This window comes from Acanthaster planci, linkage group LG04 (assembly GCF_054643075.1).
Source record: "Acanthaster planci isolate LZ-2023a linkage group LG04, COTS_SCS, whole genome shotgun sequence".
NCBI classification, from domain to species: domain Eukaryota; kingdom Metazoa; phylum Echinodermata; class Asteroidea; order Valvatida; family Acanthasteridae; genus Acanthaster; species Acanthaster planci.
This window is the reverse complement of record NC_141780.1, coordinates 9,242,639-9,261,726: the sequence shown is the minus strand read 5'-3', so window position 1 is coordinate 9,261,726 and position 19,088 is coordinate 9,242,639. Positions and strand designations below refer to the sequence as shown.

At 43.5% G+C, this 19,088-nt stretch overlaps 1 protein-coding gene across 7 annotated transcripts in view; it reads right to left on the bottom strand.

The window, feature by feature from the left end:
- Window positions 1–19,088, bottom strand: part of LOC110990299 (ankyrin repeat, SAM and basic leucine zipper domain-containing protein 1-like) — a 107,032-nt gene that overhangs the window by 30,721 nt on the left and 57,223 nt on the right. The window lies entirely within an intron of this gene.

Here is a 19,088-nt window from a genome sequence, read left to right as displayed (position 1 = left end):
TAAAAAGTAAATGCAAATTTCTGTACTCTATTAAATATTTTTCAAAAGCAAATTTGTATCAGCTGAAAAAGTGTCAGAGGTTTGAGGTTGATAATAGGTCACCAGCTGTTGAGTTCTATCTTTGGAGTGAGGAAGAAATGAAGCCCTTGTTCGCTTGAGATTCGGTAACCGGGCAGATAGCATATTTCCGAAGGAGAGAGTCTATGTCAGACTCCAGTGCCTGTCATTCGTTTCTGTCAGTAGGACCTGAAGTCAGATGGAGGAGAGGTACAGACACAGGGGTGCTCGCAAATTTGAGGGCATATCTGTAACGAATGGTCTCGAGCACCCAGCAGATGTGACTTGCTCCCAAGACCCTGCAAAGAGTTGAAGTTGCCCGCCGACAGGTCTGGGATCGGCAGGCAGAGGCAGGTCTGAATAGTCAGCGACGTCTACCCCAAAAAGTTGGGGGTAGTGCAACTCGGTAGTTCTTCCCTTGAAGCTCCTCAAGGGTGGTTTGGTAGGTCGAGAGGAGAATGGACTGCCGTGATTCATCTGGTAACTAGGTTGACGAAAGGGGCGAAAGGAACCAGAACCGCCCTGACATGGAGGTCTGAAGGGTCAAGTCTGGTGGTCATTAGGACAGAATTAGCGAAGTGGAGCCGCCGGTGGAGGTTCACGGAAGCTAAGTTTATATGTTGTGTCAGTGCGCCTAACTTCTCACTCCATCATCTTCATGAACTTCCCTGCGAAAAGGTCTTTGCCGTAAAGGGAAGTTCTTGAAGTCTTGACTTGACTCCGTCACAGGGAATGTCCATGGCGTCTAAGGTGTTGGATCTGTGTGCAGAAGTGGCTAAAACAGAGATACAAACAAACTGCTTGAAGATGGAGTTGATGTCCTCATCAAGTGCTCAAAGTGCGACAGCTGCCAAGTCCAGAGTAACTGGTTAATCTTCGTCACAAGCTCGGGCCAAATATTCTGAGAGGAGTGCCATAAACACAATGCAGTGAAGACCATCTTGTGAGGCATTGTGGAGTCTAGTAAAAGTAGACTTGACGAAACACTTGTCCTTGTCTTTAAATGGAGACTTTCCTGTAGGCTTGTGAGCATCAGAGGAAGATTTAGCTTTAGCCTCAGCTGGAATCTCAGGGACAGACAGGAAATTTTCAAAGTCCTCCTTAGCAAACTGGAAATAAGTTGAAGCTCTGGGCAGGTATGGATGCCATTGTAGAGGTAGAAGCAGTCTCCCCAGAAAGGCCCAGAAGTTAGCCAGAAGACAGGGTGACATACAGAAATCAAAAGCCCCAACGGCGCAGTGGGTCAAAGGGCTCTGTTGTCCCAGGCGCAGGTGAGCCCGGTATTTTCTCTGCAGGGACCGCTCCAGAGAGCAGTGTTGCATTTGCCCGTGGAGAGTCGGGCGTCTTTGTCATGGCTGGTTGCCCCGGTTAAAAGGGTGTCTTGAGACAATGGCACCTAGGGTGATGCGGCCAGTGTAGATAGCGCTGGGGATGTGGGGCCGCTCCGGCATCTGTCTCCGATGTATTGTCAAGTGTAACCCTCTGTCATTTTTAACAAACGTGTAGTTTTTATTATGTAAATTCCCCCATACAATCACCCTTTTTTCTTCTTTGCTTCAAATGTCTTTAATATCATTATGTAAATTGAAATTGAAACTTATCTGTGTATGCTATTCAATAATTTTTTATCTATGTAGCCTTTTTAAATTCTGTTGTAAAACTGCTCTGCAATCCAGCCCTTGGGCCGCTATTGGCAGTTTGAATTAAATAAACCAGCAATAATAATAACATTGCCCAAATGGTGGATGGTTTGGACTTATCTAGTTGACCATATGGCACCAGGCCCCAGGGCAGGGTCAATAACCAATTTCATATATTATTATGAAGGGAACTATTCACATGAAAATAATTTACGAGATTTCAGGTTCAGTGAAACACAAGGGCCCATTTGTTTCCTAAGAATCTGGATCTCAATCAGTGATCCCAAAGTGCGCATTTGTGTTATCAATCAGGGAAGTTCTGCGTCAGTGAACCAGCATTAGATCACTGGTGATAGTTCACTGACCTTTAATACATGACAGTTGCTAAAACATGGTGTTTTTTATTAAACCCTAACTCATGATGTGCAAGTGTCGCTGGTTGTATATTAGCAATCTCTAATTTGTACAATTTGTATATGAAAAAAGTCAAATAAAAAAAGTGAATGTTAACTGACTGGCCACGGATAAAATGTCAGCAAACTCTTTCAATGCAAGAACTAAGTTCCAAAGAAATAGTTGAGATTGTTGCAAAGAGCTGGTTAAGCTCAATTTCAAAGATTAACAAACTTTGTTTGTGCTTCTGACAAACTTTAGATTGTCAGAACACTTGGTTGTCTGTTGAGGGGCCTGAAGGAAAATTCCCAAATTTTTGTTGTCCTTCAAAGGAGCAAAAAGAAACTAACATGGCCCTGCCTGGTTGGTAATGGCACATCAAGACTTCATCTAATTGAAAATTGGCGTGTTTCAGGATAGAATATGATAGCTTTCCTAACTGACCTATAGATCGAACCTGCCAAAGGGAAGGGTCTTCATGCCCCTTTTTACTCACTCTAGGTTTCTAGCTCCTCTGAAGATCTGTACAAAGAGGAGTGGGTAACATTTGTTACTGAAATAATCAAGTTGACTACTGCAGAGTCTAACAGTATTCAGAATCTGACCTTAAATTCAAGCTGGAGCACAAGTGTGATCATGAATATGATTTAACGTGAATATTAACAACACCATCAAGGGAGGAAAAATAACTGCCCTGAATCATGTTTATTTTAATTTTCTAAATACTGCAGAGCCGTGGATAAATTAGACTAATGTGACTAGGTGTGTACCATGTCTACCAGGGATATTCATAATTAATACTTATAGAAATAAACAAGAAAATGAAAGTGCGCAAAATGAGCTAATGAAGAAGCATGTCCATATTTTACAGCAAGTACTCGTGCAATAGAGGCTTGTGATTATTTTTTGAACTTATGATCAAGTATGCACTTCTGCAATACTGACAATTATTGGGCAAGGGGTTTGCTCTCAGATCAGTCTCCTGTTAACAAGTGGTCAAAGAATGTAACAGTGTCTTAAATAGAAAATGCGAGGAGACATGTCCAATGTTGTAGCAGGTGTACAGGTTGTACAAATCAGTTTTAAAAAATGCTCAATTAAAATGGTAAAATTTGCCCAGATTTTTGACATGTCAGGGATTAAACAATCATTCTTCCTTTAGTAAGAGGTCAAAATAAAAAATGGTGCCAATGATAGTATGCTCCAGTTTTGCGAAGTGTGTCAAGGCTGTACACAAAAATGTTCTTAATATTGGTCACTGGGGTTTGCACTTATTAAAATATTGACTATGGGCCTCAAGCAGAACCAAGTAAGGGCACACCTTTCCTAGCAACCATGACTCCTGTGATACAAACTACATTTTGCTGCTTCATGAATGCATTCCTCAATTTATTTGTTACGCACTTTTGCATGCCTGGGCCTATGTTAACAATGAGACAGAAACCAGGATGTTCAATATTAAGTTTAGGAGGAGCTTAAAACTTTTGATGACTGTGTGAGATAGAACCTAAACCCGGATTTTGGGAAATAAAATACAAAATCAACAGAGCGGAGAAATTACGGAGGGAAAGTTGTTCTTTACATTTATGGCCAAGTATGGATGGTACTAAACATACATGTATATATGCAAATATATTCACACATCCATCAATCACATTTAAGTTTATAAGTCTTTGCACATACTAATACTATGACTAAACATCAAACATATTATTTTCATGTTTATATAAATTAGTTTTTCTATTTTACATTAATAAATAAATTTCAAGATATTACATAAAAATAATATAAATATAACCCACGCTTCCTCATAATGTAATAATTATATGTATTGAAAGTCGCTAAAAGCTCGAAGACTGTTTTACACGTGGTCATGACTTCAATATGAGTGAATTTTACCTGGTACTTAAGTGTGTGTGCTTATTGTATATATGATACAAGGCAAAATCGTTGAATGGTTAAGAAATAGCCATTGCCCGAACTTGTATGAATGATGCATCAGAGTCCTGCGCACGTTGGGATGATATACATGTACAGGTATATTCTTGTTGTATTGTGGCATAGCAATTTCATCATGGTGACTGGTTGAAAGAAGGATCTTACTGTCCCAGGAAGCAATGAGCAACTAAACCAGGGTTTAGGCAAGTAAAATCTTACTTCGAGCAAGTAAATTTTCCGTGCAAGTAGTTTAAAAATTAATGTTGAGGCCTGCTTGTAGAGAGCTTGACGAGTTTATGCAGTTGTGATGCCTTTTGTGTTTTTTAGGCGTCCAGATCACCGAGTTGTGGTCACTCATACCAAGAGGTGTCAGTATTTCCGGTTGATTGGCATGATGGTCAATATTAGATATAATTTTGTCCAAAATGGCCTCCCCTCTGGTTGGTTTGTTTACAATTTGCACAAGACCACACACCTGGCACAGATTTCTCGTATCACACCGATTAAAGTCTCCCAGAAGAGCAACGCCTACACCAGGATATTTGTTCTGCAAGATGTCGAGGGATGTTATTAGATGTTGTAACAATTCCGTTTTGTACGGTGACACAGGTGGGTGGTAGACGACGCAAAAAATCAAGCCCGGGATGGAGCAGGGTAGGCGAGTAGGTCAGGCCCACACCCACAATGCCTCAAGCTCATTCGGGACAGGAATTTCTGACAGAGGTTGCGAATAGATGTGATCACGTAAATATAATGCCACACCTCCCCCTCGTCTGTTGTCTCTGGGTTTGCTATACAATCTATAATTAGGGATGAAAATGCAATGTTTTCAACTGTAGGCGGAAACCATGTTTCAGTAACGGCAGCAACATCGATATCAGTTGCATTTAACATTACCTGAAGTTCATCTACATGTATGTGTAGGACAAGCAATTGGGCATTCAATAACAGGATCAACAGAGGATGTATGGTCTTGGATTCATACTCCAGCTTTGCCAAAATGTTAACCAGATTTGATGTGTCTCTCCCAAAAGAATCTTGATTCGAGATACATGTATGTGTTCTTGGGTGGATTAACATTTGTCAGCCTTTAATTTTAACCCCAGCACGGCATCCCCGATGAGTGGGTAGCTGCTTGCATATACCCAAGGCCGTGAAAATTGACTACTTGAACTTTGGGATCCAGTAACTGATGTGGCAAAACTCTAGTTGTTCCTCTCTTCAATACCAAGTTCTAGTCGTAGTAATCATTGTACAGCTTTCCTGGTCATGACAGGGTGCTTTCACATATTCTGGACCAGGGTTAGGGTTAATAGTGCCACATTTCAGTATTTCTTGGCGAAATGTAGCACTTGTGTTACTGTAGTATAATAGTTGTGGTCCAAATGATTGGTGTTTGTAGCCAGGAATAATGGCGGATTTCACACTGACTGCACACTGGGGTCCTTGGAAGTTCCTGCAAAGACTTTGGGATGCATTAGCAATATGACAAACAGTACCAGACACGCCCTTACCCCGGCATTCCACATCATTGTCACACTGATTGTCTGTGAAATATCATGGAGGCACTGGTCCTTGACACGAGGTAGGGCTTCTTAACATTGTAGAATATTGGAGAGCAAGAATTAAGGCAGAAACTCGCACTGATTTTTTTGGCTTTATCACTTCCAAAGCATCTAGACTTCACTAACAAACTACAGAAGTACCTAAAACATGGGTTTAGTGGAGGCTAAACAGAAAAATCAACTCTAAAATGAGAGCCGAAACTCACAAGCGGCTGCCGTCGGGACACCTAGACATCCGCATGGCAACAACTGCCTCTTTTCCAGCAACCTATGTCACAATTTCTGGAAATCCTTTATCTGCTATGATTACATGCCCTAGCTCAGGTAAATTAAAAAAACAGACTCTATTGTGACTTGACTTCCAGAAAATGTCTGGGACAAAGAAATCAATCCGTGTGGAGAAATACCAATGAATACTTTACAAGTGAATGTTCCCTGATAATGAGAAAACATCAACATCTGTCCCTTCACAGTTGACGGTTTCTCAGTTTTTAATTCAAAATAATCAATAATACACCTGGCATTTGGGTACTCAGAAAAGCAAGTTGGTAACAAGTGTAGCAGCCATATATGTTTCTTGTTACTGACATAGGTACAATGTAAGTGCCCCCTCTGGAATCCCCCCCCCATTTTCAACAGCCTACACAGGGAACAGCCTAGTCACAGACGCACAGCTCTGGTGAGTGGGTCAGTGTTCACACACAGCCATTCTGACACTTGATGACTGTGAGAAAACACCTCATTAAAGTTATTAAGAAATCTCACTCACTGGATGCTTTGTGTCATCTATTCGCAGATTTTCAAGAATCTCTATAATGACCACCCCATGGTAACTGTTAACAGCCGATTGGGGGTGCAACATTTGGCGACCTTGCCAGGATGGGTGCATTATGCTTTCAATGTACATGTGAGCAAAACGACAGTGCCCGTTCAGCGACCTCGAACTGGAATCAGCATTAAGTACTGAAGGCTGAGGATATGACGTGACAGAGCAGAGTGGATACATAGACGTGATAACACCGTGGAGAAGTGGGGACTGGTGGGAAGTGCCTGGAGAGAGCAACTAAGGTTGAAAGAGAGTTGATAGCTCCGGGAAAGTCCAGATTGCCCTACAGCCACTATGGAAACCTTACTGCTCCAGTCTACCATGACATTTTCAGCAAAAATCAGCCAGCCACTGCAACAAGTTCAGTTGTTGCGAGTTTGCCAACATCTCAGCCTACCTAAAGAGGACAGTCCCCAGACCCTTGTTAGGAAGATAACATGCCACCTGACTAGGGAAGAGATTGACGACATGGAAGACTAGGTGAAACCAGTCCCAACAAAACCTGAGCCAGCACAAGTGGAGAATGCCCAAGGATAAAGGATAAGCTTAGTTTCTCAAGCTTAGCTCATCAGATAGAGAGCGCCAGCTTGAAGGGTCACACCGAACGAAATATTATAGGAGTTATCCGTGCTATGATACCTGGATCCCTCCTTCTAACTTATCTTGAAGGAAAAGTTGGGTTAACCCTGCCTATGCTCCACCATATCCTGAGATCACACAACCAGGAGAAAGAAGCAACAGAGTTGTATCATTGGCTGACCCGTTTGACCCAAGAGAGCAAGTCAGATCTCCGTCCTTATCTTCAGAATCCAAACACAACAGATGAGGAGTTGTTCGAGAAAGTCAACCTTGTTGCCAGCCAAGAAGCCCAGAGACAGGAGAAACTAGGTCGTTCTGGGACTTGTCCATTCTCCGTCTATGAGATCCAACATGACACAGCGGGACCACAGGAACAAGAAGCCTGACAGAAGGAAAAGCTGAAACAGGGAACGCTGATGTTGGAAGCTTTGAAGGCAGGCATTAAAGAAATCGCCGCTCTGAAGAGTCAGATCCTGAGCATGCAAGAGACACTGACCCCACCTCCCAACGACCGTCAATGGACCTGTTGGTCTTGAACAGCAATACCAAGCGAAGAAGGGGTGGCTATACTTGCCAACAAGCAGGAGCTGGTGACCAATGTGACCACTGCTACAAATGTGGGTCCAGCAAACACTTTGCACAGGGTTCCCATCAGCGCTGCAATGTAAATGCATCGGGAAACAGCCAAGGGTTGCTGCCACAGGACGTGCAGTAACCAGTAAACCACTGAGGCAAGAGTCCCCAGTATTCAACATTTCCCCATCAAAACAGACAGAAGTGACCCGCCTGTTAGGAAAGAGATGCCTTGTCAGTTGCTGAATACAAGTAGTGCAGACTAGGGCATTGTGGGACACTGGTGCCCACTGGAAAGAGACCAGGATTCAAGATTCCAATTGCGTCCACTATCGGAGCTTCTTGGAGTGGATGAATTAAATTTAACGGCAGCCAACAGATTCCCAATTCCCTTTGATGGATGGTTTGACGTCTTCTTCAGACTAACTATGGGACAGAACCATCCAATCACAGTTCCAGTACTAGTGACACAAGCAGTCACAAGAGCCCCAATAATCGGGTACAATGTGATTGAGGAGGGAGTGAAGGGAGGTACACCACCCAGTCCAGTAAAGACCGTGGAAGTAGCCTTCCCATCAATGACTAAGGGAGAAGTAAGGGCCCTTGATCATCTTATCCAGGAAGACACCCCAGACCAAGTCGGTGATGTGAGAGTTGGAGGACAGAATGTAATTATTCCGAAGAGGAGTGTCATGGCAGCACCATGTTGTGCCCGCCAAGGTCACCATTCTTCTGGTGCAGCAGTCCTCTTGGAACCATATGAAGATGCCCACAAGGTGGATGACCTCCGGCCACAACCTGCAGTGATAGGGCTTGGAAACAAGCCAACCTCCAACATTTCAATCATTTCCAACTCCACTATCATGATGTTATGTTACGGAGACGCATGCTACTAGGCTTCCTCTACCTGCCAGACAAAATTGTATGCCAGCAATAACAGTAATTTGAATTTATAGTGCGCCCTTTCCACCAAAGTGATCAAAAGCGCATTACACTGAAAACTTATTCAAAACCAAGTACACACAAAAAAATTTTTAAAATCCAAGCACACAAAAACTTTTTAAAACCAAAGCAAATTATACATTAGTAGTAGAGAGAAAAACAGGCTACCATGCCAGTGCCCAAACCGGAGTAAGGGGATACGTCTGTCTCGTCAACAGGGTAACTAACTAAATAAGCCTAAACCCTGTTGACATCGGTGATGCCTCGACCTTTCCAGGGGACAGATGCCTCAAACCCTACCTACATAGTTTCCATTCAAACTACCTGACACGGTGACCCTAGAAATGAAAACGGAGAAAAGACGAAAATATAATTATACATTTAAAATACTCGTCTAAAGAGGAAAGTTTTCAATTTGCATTTAAAAATGTTAAGTCTTTGTTCCTGTCGAATGGCATGTGGCAAAGCATTCCACAACTTGGGAGCTGCCACAGAAAAAGACCTATCACTTAGAGTGGATAGCATCTTCCCACTAGGATAATCCAAAAGAGGACCATTGTTTCCAGACCTGAGTTGATACCTGCAAGGTCTCTTAACAATAATAAGATCTTGCAGGTACCTGGGAGATAGTCCATGAAGAGCTTTAAATGTCAATAGGATAATTTTGAAATGAATTCTTGAACGAATGAGCAACCAGTGGAGTTGACATAATACAGTAGTTATATGTTCAAACCTCCATGTGTTTGTAACAAGTCTGGCTGCTGCATTCTAAGCCCTTTGGAGTTTTGCTATTTGTTCTACTGGCAACCCATACAATAAACTGTTACAATAGTCCAGACAGCTCATCGCAAATGCATGCACTAGTGTACATAGGGAATCACTTGTTAACCACTTCCAGCCGGGGGCTCCTGTACTGCTCCTGTACTGGAGCCATAGGCCTTATATTCGTGGCCGGGGACTCTGAAATTGGAACTTTACTATGAAAAAAAAGTTGCTGGGCGTTTCTTAAAAAGTTTGGCGCTGTCAGTTAAAAAGTTTAGGCCATCATTGGCGGTAAAGAAATTGGTCCAAGGCAATAATGGGTTGCTGGGGCCGGAGAATTGGGACTTTGTTTATAGCCAGGGTGACTGCACTTATAAAAGCCTGCAATAAAATTACGAGCTGCTGAGAGCTGCCGGGCACTGCCAATCAATCCCCGTATTCTTTCAGCGCAGAGCACTGACATTAGCAGAGGTAATCCATGTATTGTTTGTGCAGAACGCATTTGTTCGCGCTGCCGGGCGCTCGCAGCGGATTATCGCTGCACTGCACTGAAGACAAAGCGCGGGCTGTGCGGGCTCATTATGCACCTGCGCCCCATGAATGACTGACAGGGCACGGCCCTCGCTGCTTGAGAATAAAATCGCCGTGCAGTGGCTACATATGTTCATCTTAGGTATCGTGTTATTCAGAGCACAGACAGCATGGCTGAAGTTATATCCGGAGAGTCCAGTTCTTCCAGTGAAAGCGAGTTTTGTCTGAGTTCAGACGAAGGTTCTTCGTCTTCTTCATCACCGCCGTCACCTGCTCAAGTACAGTCAAGTACAGAAATTGACAGTGATGTACCCTTGGCTGTATATGCCAAGCGCAAGAGACAGTCCCGTACACAGACCGCCGCGTCGACCAGCAGCAGTGCCGCACCGTTCCGGTGGACAGATGAAGACAGTACACCGCTGAAGTACGGCTTCACCGGTAATGGTGGTGCCATCGATCCCCGCCTGCATCGCAGCTGGACCTGCAGTGAAGCCTTTGAACTGTTTTTTGACAACGTTCTCTACAACAAGATAGTGCAAGAGACCAACCGGTATGCCGTGCAGAGGCCCGCTACGACATCGGCGCACATGCGATCATGGACTGATCTGAACACTTGACAACTGAAGGCCTTTCTGGGCCTTTGCATAATGACGGGAATTGCGAAGCACCCCACCCTTCATAGCTTCTGGTCCACCGACCCACTACTGAAGATGAGCCTATTCCCGTCCGTCATTCCCCGATATCGCTTCCTTGCCATCCTGCAGTCCCTGCACTTCAACGATAACACCGCCATGCCAGATGACTGCACCGACCGCCTCTCCAAAGTGCGCCCAGTCGCCGACCATCTTGCTCAGAAATTTGCCGTTGTCTACGTTCCTCAACGGGACATTTCCGTCAACGACTCCCTGCTGAAGTTTTACGGGCGTCTCCGCTTCGCTACCTACAACCCCAGAAAGAGGGCCCGCTTCAGCATCAAGATGTACAAGTTGTGCCAGAGCACCGGGAGTGCCGCCGGGTACTGCTACAACTTCAAAATCTACACCGGCCAAAGTAAAGGAGACCTCCCAGCAACTACACAAGTGGTGATGGACCTGGTGAACGACCTAAGTGGCAAGGGCTACAACCTTGCCCTCGACCGGGCCTTCAGCAGTCCCGATTTGTTTCGACGACTTCACAACCAGAAGTTCAACTTCGTCAGCACCGTCATGGCGAAGAGAAAAGGGATGCCCAAAGACCTGCAGTCCGTCAAGCTGAAGCGGGGCGAAACAGTCACGATACTCCACCAGTCACTAACTTCCGCTTTGTCGGCCGACACTTCCCCGTGGACTTTGAGAGGACCAGCTATGGCGACTTCCGCTACCTGCGGTGTGTCCTCTGCGCTTCCCGTGGTCTGCGAAAGAAGACACACTTCGAGTGCGACACGTGCCACCAGCCCCTCTGCGTCGCCCCCTGCTTCAAGGAGTACCTTACTGTCCACTAATTGACACTTTGAAGATTTACTTTTATGGACATTTTCACTGACATTATATTTTGTGTTTTTCATCACTTGATGCCCCACTTATCTGGTGTAAAACAATATGTCATTTACTGGTGGTTTTAGGAGTTGTCATAGTTTCAACCTTTGAAAAAAATGACGAAAAAGACAAAGTTTCTGGAAAGTACTGCTTTGAGAATTTGTATTTTCATCTCTTGAAAAAGTGGCACATTTCCTTGTAATGGTTTTACTAGGTGGTCATAGTTTCAACCTTTGAAAAAAATGACAAAAAAGACAAAGTTTCTGGAAAGTACTGCTTTGAGGATGTAGTATTTTCATCTCTTGAAAAAGTGGCACTTTCCTTGTAATGGTTTTACTAGATGGATATGTTTTCAACCTTTGAAAAAAAATGAAAAAAAGACAAAGTTTCTGGAAAGTACTGCTTTGAGGTTGTTGTATTTTCATCCTATTCATTCTTTGCACCGGTGTTAGGAGTTTGCTCATTCTTGCCTTTTTTATGAGTTTCACTTTTTATTTGATTAGACAGAGTGGAAATTTATTTTACTACTTTTATCAGTTCAACTATTTCAATGAGAAAGGAAAAGAAAACACAAGAGAAATGACAAGAAGAAAATAAGAGAAAAAGAAGTTCTCTCCAAATATTTGTCTGTGTGTATTTTTATGTGTACTTTATTTTATTGGTTTCTAAAGTTTACTTGAAATGGTTTGGGAAATAAACTTTGGGAAGGGAAATATCTTACACTATGGGAGGGAAAATGAACAAGTTGGGAGATAAAATATGAGAGTGGTTTGGGGGAGATATAAATTTGGTAGATGGGAAAATATATAACAGAAAAAAAACCCCAATAGCTTCAAAAAAATAGCGAAAGATACATGCAGCAGCGCCACAAAAAAGCCACACTTTTAGACCCCATTTTTTACAGCATGATTCATTTGTCCGTCATTGCCCGCACTCATTAAACAGTTGACAAAGCCCAGTGCACGTGCACAGCTTCCCATTCACTCACCACATATTACACGATGAGGTCTTGACCGCCAATCGCTCTGCATAGCAACACGGCAGCATAGCAACGCGCTGGGCCAAGGCCCGGAACAAACGAGCCCTTATGTAACACACACAATGGGGGCTCTATACAGAGCGGGCAGCATGGCCGCAAAACTGAAGGGTCAATGGAAGTTGCTTGTGAGGGCTAGACTCGCCACGGGACACCCATTTTATGGGGTTTAGGTGTTCAGGAAAAAAAAATATGAATTTTGGAAGATTTTTGAAAAACGAAAATATGAAAAAACCGCCCAGCAGCGCATGTAACGGTTAAAAAAGCACCCGGCAGCAAGTGGTTAATATGAGTATTCATTTAAGTTTAGAGTCAAACCATGATCCCAAATTTCTGACATATGGATGGATAGACAGCAGATTCTCCCACAGTGATGTTAGCAATCTTTACTTTTTGCAGCAATTGTCTAGTACCAATGATCAAGAGCTCACTCTTAGTATCATTAATCATTAACCTATCATACAGCATCAACTGTTTTATGTCCTGGATGTAACTTTCCATTGCAGCTACAGCAATCTGACAGGAAACATCATCGTCCGGTTTAAAAGACAGATACAGCTGTGTGTCATCAGCATAACAATGAATATTAGGCAGATGGTGCTCAATGATGTCAAACAATCTAGAAGCATAAAGAGTAAATAAAAGCGGTCCTAAACATGATCCCTGAGGAACCCCTAAGTTAAGTTTGAATGTTTTTGACAGGGTTCCTTGAATAGACACGTCTTGGCTTCTATCTGACAAATAGGATGTAAACCCATCCAAAACTTTGCCTGAAACTCCAGCTTTCAACTGCAGATGTTTCAGCAAAATGTCATGATCAAACGTATCGAAGGCTGCACTGAAGTCTAAAAGAACAAGTAAAGTCACATGCTGAGAGTTCATCTTCAGCAATTTATCATCTTTTACCTTCAAAAGGGCAGTCTCCGTACCGTGATGTTTCCTGTAAGATGATTGATGAACCGGAAACAGACAAGGTTTGGACATGTGACAATGCAGTTGGTCATACACTGCTTTCTCAGTTAGTTTGGATATAAATTGTAAGTTACAGATTGACCGCTAATTTTCAACAATCGGGTCAAGGTTGTCCTTTTTTTAGCAAAGGGCAAACCAAAGCTTCCTTCCAATCATCAGGAAATGTACCAGTCTCAAGAGATAGGTTCATCATTTTAGTCAATACAGGAAGCAGAACGTCAAGGCACTCACGAACCAAACTGGTAGGCATTGGATCTAGGGTACAAGACTTCTTTGAAGATTTCACAAAAAGCTGCTTTACCTGTCACTCAGTCAAGGATGTAAATTGGTCAAACAATAAATTACAAGATAATGTTTCTGATGTGAAGTAAAATACTCCAGCAGGTGTATTTAAAAACTAAGTTGTCAGGTTTGGCATGAATATTTGATATTTTTTCCATAAAGAAGTTACCCATATCATTAGCCATAGTCAATTTATTAGTAAATGGAGGAAGAGGAGCAGTAACAGAGTGCCTAAGGAGTAACTTTGACGCCTTCAATAATTTCGCTTGATCAGAGCTATTATTATCAATAACTCTTTGTAAAAATCACGAGCCTTGTTCAAGAGAGAAGTGACCATATTTCTATGCAGTTTGTAATCTAAAAGGTCGCAAGCGTTGTTGGTTCGCCACCACTTCCTTTCAGCTCTCCTCCTCAGCTTGAAAGCCAACCTGATTTCTTGATCAAACCAAGGCAAGCGGGGCCTGACAGGAACTGCCTTTGACTTCAGTGGGGCATGTTTGTTAAAACTCCATCTAGTGTAGTTTTTAACATTTAACAAGCTCCTCAAGACAGAAAAGAGTGTCTGTTCACATCTTGGAAGAACCAAAATAACCTTTCAGCAAATCAATGTTTATGGCTTTGATGTTTCTATAAATAACCTCCTTGACAGGAAAAGAAGGTCTCTTATATTTCCAGTTACACAGAACAGAAAAATGATTTGAAGGAAATGATGTGGTGTTGGAAGACTGTCAAGAACCATCTCTGTTTGCAGAGTAATGACAAGGTCCAATATGTGACCCATCTCATGCGTGGGGATGTTTACATGTTGCTGAAGACCCATAGATTCAAGAAGTGCTAAAAAATTGACTTGTGTTTGGATTAGAGTGCAATATGAATGCATACATGTATACATGATGAGAATATCGGACAAGTTATTGGCTACATCCAACAAGGTCATCACCCTACGAGGCAAGACTGGAAGACAGAAGTGTCAAACATCGCCACTCTCCTTTAGGAGTGGGACAAGCTAGAGTTAAATTATGAAGGAATACTCCATAACAGATCTGGTGGCAAAACTTAATTAGTCCTCTCCCGAAAATAGCGTCTGGTCTATATAAAATTACACGAAGAGATGGGTCATCTTGGCACTGAGCAGGCCATTCACCTTGACCGTGATAGATTTTTCTGGCCCCACACGCAACGAGATATTGAGCATTACATGTCCAACATTTGCTGGTGTCTACAGCAGAGAAAGCCAAACCGACCAACTAGAGACACTCACTGCAGCATAGTCACCACATCCCCATTTGATATGGTTTCTATTGATTTCCTTCATTTGGAGTGGAGCGTTGGATACGAGTATATTTTGGTCATTATAGACCATTTTACGAGGTTCGCGCAGGCGTATCCAACGACCAACAAATCTGGTAGGAGTGTGGCCAATAAGACGTTCAGTGACTGTCTTGAGGTTTGGATTCCCTCATAAACTGCACCATGATCAAGGAAAGGAGTTTGAAAACCAACTGTTCAGATGACTCCAACACCTATCAGGCATCACCCCCTCACGGACAACTCCCTACCACCCGCAGGGGAATGGTCAGGTGGAACGTTTTAATAGAACACTCCTTGGAATGCTTCGCACCTTGCCAGACAGAGAGAAGTCACGCTGGAAGGAATCCCTGAACAAGGTAGTGCATGCTTACAACTGCACCCATTGTGATGCCACAGGATATTCCCCATTCTACCTTCTGTAGGGCCACCCCCCTCGACTCCCCATTGATCTAGCATTTGGGCTGTCACAGAGGGAGGAACCCCAAGGAACCACCAAGAGTACAGCAACCACTGGAGGAGACAAATGGAAGAAGCATACGAGATAGCAAGGAATAATGAAGCCAAGTCATCAACTAGAGGGAAAAGCCAGTACAACAGGAAGCTCTACAGCACTGTCCATCCTGGCGACAGAGCCCTGGTGAGAAACCTGAAGGAGACTGGTGGACTAGGCAAACTTCGCGCACACTGGGAGAATGAAGTTCATGTCATAGTAAAACAGCTGAGTGATGATTCCCCTGTATATGAACCACGTACAAAAAGAGGCTAGGGGACACACAGAACCCTCCATAGGAATCTTTTGCTACCCTGCAACGACCTCATCCTAGAAGAACCAGTTATGCCCTTGACCAGAACTGCTCCCGAAGTGAGCAACCAGCCAGAAGATAGTGACACAGACAGTAAAGATGAATGTACCATTCACCTGCTAACCCCAGTGTCAAACTGTCCTTCACTCATGGCGCGACCCTCCATAATTGCGAGAACCACAGACACGCATTTGACAAGGTTAAATTAAGACGTTGAAGTGTTCATCCCCAAAGGTGACAGGACAATTGCGGAAAATGCAGATGAGCCAGCTGTTGTCACTCCTGATGCAATTGAAGTTGCTCCTGATCCAGTGGCAGTTGCTCCTGACCCAGTTGCAGCCACTCCTGGCCTAGTTGAAGTCATCCCTGACCCGGTTTCACCAGCCCTGCAGCCAGCTGCGATTTCTCCGGAGCCAACGGCTACCCATGGTGTGGAGACAGTTCCAGATCCTGTGGCCCCAACCCCTCATCAGAGGGTACCAGATGACAATTAGAATTTGCAGGTAAAACAACAAGAGCAAACCAAACCCTACCCATCAAGACTGAGGCAGTCTCCCCAGCGCTTGACGTACGATCAACTGGGCCAACCATCAGAGTGCGCCCGATGGAGTTAATGTGGTAAGATGTGAACAATCTCTGTCTTACCAACAACAACCAACTGGTCCATGGCCTAATCAAATGTTGACTCCAACAGTCCCCAAGCTGATTGGGTGGCCTTAGCATCCCCAGAGGACTACCCCGACAATGACGCCTTGGCCTACCTATCAACCGTGGCAGATACAACCTTGGCCACAATGGCACCCGTTCTTGTCACACCAGTAGCTGACAATGATGAGTAGCTGATGATCATAATAGAACTTATACTGCTATTGCCATATCTTTAGTGTTGAATGGCATGGGTTTATAATTAAGTTTGCCCTCTTGGTGACTGGGGGATCAGACTTTGGCTTGTGTATTAACTGTTACATGCACAGAGGATATTTTTATTATCAGAAGTGTTGAGGAAACACTTAATTTTGCAGGAGAGAGTGTAGCAGCCATATATGTTTCTTGTTACTAATATAAGTACGATGTAGGTGCCCCTCTGGAATCCTCCCCCCAATTCTCAACAGCCTACACAGGGAACAGCCTGGTTACAGACACACAGCCCTGGTGAGTGGGTCAGTGTTCACCCACAGCCATTCTGACACTTGATGACTGTGAGAGAACACCTCATTGAACTTCTTAAGAAATCTCACTCACTGGATGCTTTGTGTCATCTATGTGCAGATTTTCACTAATCTCTATAATGACCACCCTGTGGTGACAGCCAACTGGGGGTGCAACACAAAATCCAGTCATGAGTTGAACTGGATGGACTTTCCAGCACAAAATGAAAAGCTTGTGCACTTGGAAGTTTCCCGCCACAGCATCTGGCCCAATGCACTGGTCTTTTGTCTTGGTGTATGCACTGTAGGATTCTTTGTAGAAAGATGTCAGGGAACTTGCCTCTGTACCAGTCACGTAACAACACACAGTATGGACACTGGTACATGCATGGACTCCAATGCTAGTGCATGTATCCTGTTCAGGAAACCTGACTTGAATCTTTCTTTGCACATGTACTTCTTCAGTTTGCTGCTTTGGGATCAGCTGGCCTGAGATGTACATGTAGTTGTGATCAGCAGATACTACTTGGAGTATATGCAACTACATGTACATGTACCTTCATCTTATATTCGTTGACTTCCTTAGTTTAGTCAGCTCCTGTGTTTTTGGTGGGTTTATTACACTTCTTTAACCACTACCAGTCGCGGACTCCGAAATCGGAGCCGTATGGTTTATATGTGTGGCCAGGGTCTCCAAACTTGGACAAAGGAAACAGGGCCCTGTAACAAAAGACCATACTCCAAACAAAAGACCAGGCTGCTGGGCATGACCGACATTTTTCACTCTCAAAAGTGGTGATAATCCAGCGTTATTTTGAAACCTTATACCAGGGTTTGGGGTATTTAGAGCAAGCGGATTACCACCGGGGACAAAAGCTCTCCACCACTGCAGCGATGAGCCACACAGCACCGCTGCATGCTAACCTGGCCCCTATTGAAAACAGGTCAGCAGTGCACTGAGCCAGGTTCGTGAACAAAAGACAGTTGTATAACACCGCACAATCTGGGCTCTGTTTACAAGGCTGCAGGCCTGGCTGAAATATTCGGGCGTCAATGAAGGTCACCTGTCAACTTAGAGTAGTGCCTAAAGATTACTCCATGCGGCTATAAACGACTGTTAAATGGAATGATGAATTGTTGAAGGATTTTGAAAACGGAAAAAATGATAGTCATGCCGGCCCAGCATCCTCAACATTGAAAAATGCCCCGGCACGAAGTGGTTAAATGCTCAAAGTGGCAAGCACCACCATCCAAATGAAATGAAATGACCTTCGGCCTGGCTGGGTTTACTGGACTAATGAAGGAATGCTGGAGATCAAAAATGCATGCATGGACACTAAAACTTGATAGGGCTCAACAGCAGGGGCCAATTTCATAGCACTGCTTAACCACTTGCTGCCAGGGGACCCATTTTCGAGCACATAGGCTTTATACATGAAGCCGGGAAGCCAGAAACCAGGCCAAAAGAGCTGGGCCTTGGAACAAGAGACCATGTTCTGCACAAAAGACTGAGCTGTGGGGCATTACCTACTTTTTTTCACTCTTGATAGTGGAGATAATCCAACTCTACCACCGCAGCGATGCGCCACACAGCACCGCTGCAGGCTAATCTGGCCCATATTGAAAAGAGGTCAGCAGCACATTAAAAAAATTCCATTTTGGGAACTCAGCACTAAGCACTTGTCTGTTAATGTTAATAAATCCAGCCAAGTGAGAAAAAAAATTAAAAGTGTACAATCAAAACTTCAAAGAAAAGGAAATGTTTAATTTATCAAAATCTCAATTGCCAACTTGAAACCCTACTGAATCGCACTGGATATTATCTTCGTTTGTGCATTGGCATGTGTGGCTATCATGCAATACCGATGATACAACCACAGTTATTGGAACAGCTAATAACCGACAGAAAAAAGTAACTGAATACAGTAAAATCTCAATACCTCGAATCTCTGGGGAATGGACAAAAAATTTGACTTATCCAAAATTGGAGTTAAAAGAAGGTCCCAATTTCTTTTGAAGTTTAAGTCATTATTACGATGTACCTATACGCCAACACACAGTTACCGTAAATCTCCCTATGACGACTTCTGAAATGACATTGTGGTTATTTTATACGTTGGTGTCACAAGTTTTTGTTCACAGAAAGACATTTTTGCAGAGGATTTTTGTTGTCAGTCGGTTGATAAATGACACATTACATGTACTGTAAATCATTT